Below are 8,358 nucleotides of genomic sequence, written 5' to 3'. Positions count from 1 at the left end.
GGGGGGGGGGGGGGCCTGCAGCAACACATGATAATACGATGGAAAAACCAATCAACACAAATGACGGTTGATTGTGGAGCCGCTACTTCAGTATCTAGCTTTAGAGTCAATCTTCTTTTAATCTTTTGTAAAAGCAGAAACTGTTAGCCTAAATCAAAAAATCTGTTGTTTTCTAGGACATTAGAAGTTCACCTTTGAGTTGTGGGCGGGACCACTGGCGACAGGCAGCTCCGCCCCTCTTCCCCTCAGTATGAGAGTTTGGAGCATGGAGCTTACGGTCTCCCCCATGTATTTTCTATGTCACAAATACTCTCAATTTTAAACGAAATCTTTTCATCTGCTCCTGATTCACAATTTAAATAAAAAATTGGCAACTTTGAGCTGAATTTGCTTTATAAATGTCCTCCATCATTAGAAAAATCCCACAAAAACACGTTAAAAACATCAGCAGTAGACTAACATGAATAATCAAACGTCAGTCTTCGCTGTGGCCTCACATCCACATGGCTGAAACAAGCATTTATGATTTAAGACGGGCTTATCGCTGCCTGCAACAACACAAGCAACCGATCTGCTGCAGGTTGCCAAGTCTTACAGAGAGTCGGTCATTACGGAGAGCAAGCCTGAAGGCCAAATGCAATTAAGAAAGGCTCAGTACACGTTATCCTGCATATTGCATTGCTGCTCGCTAAAAGACGGCAATCATCTGCCGCTAAATGCTGTTTTTAAACGCTTTTTCTTCAATGTTATATAAAAAAACAACATAAAACTAGGATGGCAGCTCAACCCCGCAGCCATAGAAACAGTAGCAGCATCATTGACAGAAACGTCCAATTTTTGGACCAAAATGTCCTGCTATATTAGAATTTTAAAACTGAGCTAGATTTTCAGGGTTAATTCAAAATAAACAGCCAACACTCTACAAAGACTTTGCAACACAATATATTCCGCCTCTTCCATCCACAGATAAATAAGAGCTTCACCCATTCAATAGCAATTTCTGCACATCTAATAGCTTTGGAAGAGGCTACATTGTGCCCAAGCTGCTCATGAAATTGCAAATCTCAATTGCTTTCATCTATTGATGTATGATGAAGAAATGCTAATGAGTTCTGCAAGTCTGAGCCACATCACAGCAACACAGTTTTTTTTTTTAAGGTGAGGGGAAGTCATAAGCCGGAGCTTTCATTTAACACACCGCTGCCACAGTCAGTGCCAGACGCAGGCCCCGCTGCCAACGAGTCAGAGGGCAGCCGATGCAAGGATCCTCACGAGATCAACGCCTTTTGAGATGCCATCTGTCTGTCTGTGAGGACAGGTCCAGCCTCATCACCTGGTTGCACACTTGAGGCAGAAATTCCTGCAGGAGCTGAAAATCCTTCCACACTCGTCATAAACGGATACATGCATGCTGTCGACTGAGCTGCACACGTCAAAATAATCTGTTTCCCTCTGTTTGCATGGATATTTGTGTTTTCTCTGCAGGTTGGTGACTGCTCTGTCAGCAGCTTCCCTTTTCTGTGTGCATGTTGAGCAGATTTCAGCTGTTTTACCACCTTAATGACAATTTAATGGGCATAAATGGTGGGGGTGCTGCAGCAGCTCTAACGCCAGCAGTAATTCTGTCCACAAGTCTTTATCGGATAAGTAAATGGAAATTTAGCAGGATGGGGCTTTCAGAACAACTTTACAGTGTAGCCCCCCACCCCCCACCCCTCAGGGTGAAACTGAGGCTGTATTTCACCACAATGACACCGAGATGTTGGGTATTTGGGGGCAAATGGGAAATATTGTGACAGAGAATGCGCATTCAGGATGGAGCTTGGGGTCTTTCTGCATGTGATCGTTGCACCTTTTGTTTGGATTTGGCCTCCGCTTCCATCTGTGAAGCAGCTATGGAGCCAAAGCTCATCCTCAGCCAGTCAGTCAGCCAGCCGAGCGCGTTTGGAGAGAGACGATTGTGCCACAGACAGACACGCAGACAGACACAGACAGACCCAATTGTTTCCACAAATGAGAGGACGATGACATGAACATCAAATAGCGCATTTGTTGCGACACCAATAAAAAACAACCCTCTTTTTTTTGTTCTGTTGTCACCTCGGAGGATGGATGGATGGAACGCATCAATCAGCGCGCACATACCGGATGCTGCGTCTCCTCCGCCGCCTCGGATGTTGCGGGTATCCTCCGGAGCCGGGTGTGATGTCGCCCCGCTGTATTCCCATACGAAGAGGCTCGGTTCTGCGGGAGGACGCGCGGCTGTGATCGGGAGCTCCTCCGTCTGTCTGCGCCTCCTCTCCCTCCCCGCCGCTGCGGCACTGCCTGCGCGCTAACGCGGACTAACAAACGTGCCCGACTCGCCGCCTCGGCGAACTTATGCTGCTTATTATGGTAATTAGTCTACCGGACTGACCCGTGCGCGCTCACCCGTGCATCCCTGGAAAAAATGCGCCTGTGCGCAGTGAACGCGCTGGATGGATGGAACAAAAAAAGGACGAATTCGAAATTAGAAGAGGGTTTCTCCCTCCCTCTCATCACTTTTTCCCTGATCAGATGATCCTGATGAGCTCCTCTCTGATCAGAGATTTATGACTGGCAGCTTCTGTCCAATCAGTGCTTCTTCTCTCCTCATATCAGTGACAGTCCTCTGGGATTTGCCTCTTGGGGAGGAATCAGCTCCTGTGGGGCCCCGAGCTTTGGGAGTCTCAAACCAGCTGCTTACATTCCTGTCTGCGCGTCTAAAACCAATACTTTTCAATTCCACGTGGACCCAAGAATCTCCTTTTCCCAAGCAAGAACCTGTGGATCCGCTCAGGATGAGCCGTCGGAGCCTCAATCATCCACCGAGCCTGAGATTCGCCCAGAAAATTCAGCCTGTTAGCAGAAATCAGTGGCTCCTGTAATTACAATGCAGAGCAGCAGCGCATCACATCAGGAGGAGGACCTTGGAAATGAAAAATGCAGGTCCTTGTAGTTTTCTTTGCCTCCATGCATCAATGTCACGGTGGCATATTCCCATGTTTGCCAAAGGGAGAGCTCTGTGAAGCCTGCAGAGGCCTTTTACCTGGACAGAACCAGCCTGCAGCTCATCTCCTGACCTCATCTACTCTGGAAAAAAGTGTCACACGGAAGCTCCTCTGTGATGTTAATGCAGGGGTCCCCAAACTTTTTCTAATGAGGGTAACCGTTTCTTCTCTGATGGGGAGCCAGGTCGGTTTGTAGGCTAACAGAGAAAGTGTGACAATCACAGCCTAAACATAAAGATTCATGGTTTTTCAGAAAGACACATATAGCCAAGTTTTAAATAATTCATTTCTTTAATCTCCATAAACAAAAATAATATCGAAACATTTTAAATACTAGATATATAGCATTACCTGGGATAATGTGTGAATGCTGTAAGCTGAATTTGATGATAGTGCTTATAGCTGAAGATGCTTAAATTTGAAAATGCTTAAGCTAATAGCTTTTGTTCTAAAAAACGAAAAAAAAAATCGAAAGTAGCTAAAACAGCTAGCATGTAGCTGAAATATTAACTAAATGACAAATTAGCAACAACAACAAAAAAAAAAACTGGTAATATGTGTAATTTAGCTAAAACAGCTAGCATGTAGCTGAAATATTAGCTAATCTCCAAATTAGCCTAACAAGCTGAAAAAAGTCCTAAATTAGCCAAAACAGGTAGTATCTAGCTGAAATATTAGCTAAACTCAAAATTAGCCTAAAAGATTGAAAAAATGACTTTTCAGGACTTTTCTTGTTTTGTTCTTCCATGCCCCCTCCTCCTTAGTTTTGGGGCATCTGGGATCTGCCCTTTTGGAAGGGGTACTGTAAAGCTTTGTTTAGAGTTTTTTGGGTCATGTTCTGAGTTTCCCTGCCAGTCACACCCGTTCCAGGGCAATCATGATTCACAGCTGTTTTCAGTTCAGTTATTTACCCTCCTTATCCTATTTAGTGTAACCAAACGCTAAATCAACTTATTTTGGCTGTTGATCTCTATAAATGGGACTTTAAAAGTGCTGTCTGTTTGTCATTGCCAAATTTTTGATCAATTAAAATAAAATTGTATTGAAACAAGAATTACACTGTCTATGTGCTGCCCCCTACAGGTTAAAACGATGTATTACAGTTGAATTTTTTGATTGGTCAAACCGTGTAAGTTTCAGAAGTCTGACGTCATGATCTGCAGCTGCAGTAATGATAACAGTCCTGCCCCCAAGCCCCGCCCCTCTGACTGGATTTTCACATTTAAGCTGTGGGTGGAGTCAGCCTCCTGCTTCCCTGTTTGGTGACCCTTTAAGTTTCTGGTTTTCAGTTCATACTTTTCAGGTCATCTGCTCTACTTTGTCACAATTTTAGTCACAACTGGTTGATTTTTGTCATTTTTCAGTTAATTAAATAGTTTCTGCCACAAAGCATGGTCTCCTGCGTTTGGGTCCTTCACCACCACCAATTCATAACAGCTGAACATATTATACCATTACAAGAAAGGTCCTGCAACCTTCAACAGTAAAAGAAACATTTGGGCTCATTTTCTACTGATCAAAACCTAGAAGGAGCTGCATAGTCTTAATTTAACCTTAAAGAAATTTGAATTTTCATTCATGACCTCTTTTTTTATATTAAATATGAATCATGTTTATTTTTGGCACAAACAAAAAAAAAAATATGAAAAGAACCAAGCATCTCTCAAAAAAATCCTTTTCACGTTTGACAGAAGCTCAAATAACTTAATTTCAAAATAAAAGATGCTCCGTGCCAAACAGGATCACCTCAGTGCAGCTCTGGACAGTTATTAACCGATGTTGTGCAGCATAAGATAAAATATGCTTTTAACTCATAAACGATCAAACTTTTTACCAAAGTTTTGCTTTGGATACAAAATCTCTGCATTCTGGAGTTTATCATCTATGTGCACCTCAGCCATCAATTTATAAATTCAAGTAATCTAAATTAAATACATGCTAATTTAGTAATCCTTACTTTAAAAAATTACTATTAATGTACTAATACTACTAATGAATTTAGATTTTTGACATGTTAGACAGGCCTAGCTGATTGAAATGATGGTAAAAGTAAGAGAAGAAAAATGAAGGAGCACAAAAGTCAATGATAGAAAATGTCACGTTTCTTACATTTTTACTTAAAGTAAATTTGCTGCAGTTGGAGGATCTGATTAAACACGGGATGTGTTTTATTTTAAAAGGAACTTGAATATGCTATTGTCAAAAGTCAACAAGTTAAATTTGTTATACATTGAAAAACTCAATTGTAGAGAACATTTCAAAGCTATATTTTATAAATGAATGGCTTAATGACCACAAAAACATAAATAAAGTGTTTGTTACTAACTTTGAGGTGAAACTTTGCGTCTCTTGCTGAGTTTCAGTCCGTATAACCTGGACCTTCATCTTGTCAACACAATACAACTACAGTATTTTGTGGAGTATAAGTCAGAAGAGCAAAAAAAATGTCTTATCAAGAAGAAGAAAATAAGTCGCTCTGGAGTATGAGTCATATTTTTGGGACAAAAATCTGACGTTTCAGAACAAATCTGCCAAGCCCAGCGTGGCTAAAAAAATAAATAAATAAGTTCAAGAATACTAATCTTTTGATCTGTATATGAAAAACATTGTTTTGTACAACACTTCTTCTGCCACTGTCAGTAGCAAATACTCAGATTGAGCGCCCTCTAGCGGTTGTTAGAGGAAACAACCGCTGAAGGAGAACTGGTGTTTACTGGGAAAATAACAAATACACGAGCCAATTGATGTCTAAAACAAACCCTGAGTATAAGTCGCACCCCTGGATAAACTATGGAAAAAACTGTGACTTATACTCCAAAAAATACGGTACAGTTCACATGACCGCCATCTTTACAAATGGCCGCCATTTTGGATTTTTCTCATGGCTAGCAGTCTTTTCTGAAAGATAGAATCCTAAAGTACATCCATGCCAAATTTGTTGCTTTTTTTGTCTTAAATATAACTAAAGCACAATCACAGCGGACACGTGATGATAGTAAAAAATGATCAAGACATTATTACAGTCTAGTGTGGTAACAGTCGGAATTTCGCAGAACCGTGTGACCATACAGTGTGGTAGAATGTTCTAATAATGTTGAATTATTTTGATGTGGAAAAACACACAACTTTATGAAACTAAGATGTTTTCAACTTAGCTTTTACTGAAATCATTTAATCGACTTATTTATTTATATTATATATATATAGATATATATATATATAGAGAGAGAGAGAGAGAGAGATACTTATTTATTTATACTTTATGGTTTTTATGGTTATGGTGTGGCATCCATTCATTTTATATTATGTCATTTTAATTGTTTTATTATCTTTTAATTTTTATTGTTTTAACTAATGTTTTAATCTATGCATTAACTCCTCAAATTTAAGCCACAGCATTTCCTTTATTTTCTATTTTTACATCTGTTTTAATATTCCTATTCTTATTCCTATTCTTACGACTTCTTATGTTTTAACCAATGTTTATAAATTTCTATTTTGTTCAGCATCTTGTGTTCAACAGCAAAGATGATAAAAACTGCTATATAAATAAAGTGACTGATTGATGAATTCTTGTTTGTTTGTTTGTACACATTTATTTTACACTTCATTATCTTAAAGAAAAACAAGTAATGTGGAAAACTTCACCTGCTCTGTTCAGTACCAGGTGTTTATTTTTAAGGTTGTGTCTGAATTCTCCCCCTACTAACTATAATGTGCGTTCACCATTTTTAGTGCCGTCCGAATCTACTAATTCTAAAATCGAGTGCACTCAAAATTTCCCAGAAGTCTTTGCGTGCATCCATGATCACTAGATTAGCAAATATAGACCACAATGCATTGTGGTCGAACAATTTCAAACAAAAAAGCGTGTTTAAACGTAATATTGGAATAAACCATCAACATTTTCACCATCAGAACACAGTGGATCATAAATAGATGTTCGTTTGGTGACATCATATCTGATTTTTAGAAAAACAAGAGGAAAGTAGTGAACATCGTGTCCAAATAACCTTTAAAATCCAGGGCACTATATAGACCCGCACTACAAACTTTTTTAATAATTATAGATTAGGGGGGATCCGGACACAACCTGAGTCACACTGGTGACATTTTTTTATAAAGATGTTGTGGATCTATTTCAGGTCAGAGAATTGGAACGTTCAAAATGAATCAATATCGGCTATGATTCATATCATCAACCATAAACTATGATAGGAATTATTACTATGATGTATCCTGTGGCGTGCTGCTTGATGACAGGCCTGTATCTCAGACTCCTTTTTGTTTTAATTGTCAGCTGGCGTAATAAACTCCTCGAATAAGAAATGCTGTTATGTTAAATTAAACCAAAGAATAGGGAGGGCTCTAGTTTAGATGTGAACTTTGACATTATCGTCTGGCCTCCAGCTTCAATTAAACATGCTGGTTTGCATCATTTTGCTCTTCTATTTTTTCTGTAATCTGACCTAAAGTCCAGCTCACGTCGCGGTCTGGCTCTAACATGTGACCCCTGTGATGCTGCGCTTTCAGTGTCGCTCCATCTCTGAGCCTTCCCTCCCCGTCTTTGGCGTCTCAGCAGGAGTGGGAGTGTAATTACACAGTCAGACAGTGTTTACAGACGCAAAGGCGCCCTAATTTATTCCAACAGTTAGCAGTAATTCCACAGTTTAATTTATAGCTCCTCCACCCAGTGGGAAAATAAGGGGAAGCAGATAGTGAGGATGAGGAGGGGAGGCGCGGCATATGGACTTATACGGCACAATGCGGACTGGAACGGCTCCTACACGGCGTGTTTGCTCCTAAAAGGCATCATCGCTGCTTTAACGGCACATTCCGGTTTTTCTCTTGATCATTGGTGGAGTTAACAAGGTTTCACGGTGGTTTGAGTTTAACACAGCACATCTGCAATGCAACAAAAAAACAACAAAAAAAACATTTTTTTTCCTCAAATTATGTTAAAAATATAGAATATATGATTTGCTTCACTTACTTTAAATGAAAAGTAATCTGCCAAGAAAACTAGTAGAATTTGTCTTAGTAAGATTTATTAAAATAAGTTATTTCCTGCTCTCTTAAAGCTAAATTTAACATTTAACCGTTTAACACCTGAGGTGTCGCCAATGATGCTTAAACACAAAATCATTAACGTACTATAACTCTTCAACCGGTAACACGATCAATGTGATTCCAGTAGATTCTGAAGGAGAAAAGCTGAGCTGCTGCAGGAGCAAAAGCCAATGATTGGGTTTTATGCGGTTCTGGTGCCAAAGCAGCTCTTTGGTTTCGGTTCCTAATTGGTTCCAGTTTTGGTACTTCGCTCCCCGCC

General features: G+C 39.9%; 1 protein-coding gene across 2 annotated transcripts in view; it reads right to left on the bottom strand.

Moving 5' to 3' along the window:
• Window positions 1-2,872, bottom strand: part of flrt1a (fibronectin leucine rich transmembrane protein 1a) — an 85,288-nt gene extending 82,416 nt beyond the window's left edge. For both annotated transcript variants that reach the window (XR_002918648.2, XM_024266396.2), the window contains exon 1: window positions 2,146-2,872. The gene's annotated coding sequence lies outside the window, so the exon portion shown is untranslated. The remainder of the gene's footprint in view (window positions 1-2,145) is intronic.
• Window positions 2,873-8,358: the final 5,486 nt, after the last annotated feature.

Source organism: Oryzias melastigma, linkage group LG14, assembly GCF_002922805.2.
Source record: "Oryzias melastigma strain HK-1 linkage group LG14, ASM292280v2, whole genome shotgun sequence".
Lineage (NCBI taxonomy): Eukaryota > Metazoa > Chordata > Actinopteri > Beloniformes > Adrianichthyidae > Oryzias > Oryzias melastigma.
This window is presented reverse-complemented; position numbering and strand designations above follow the sequence as displayed.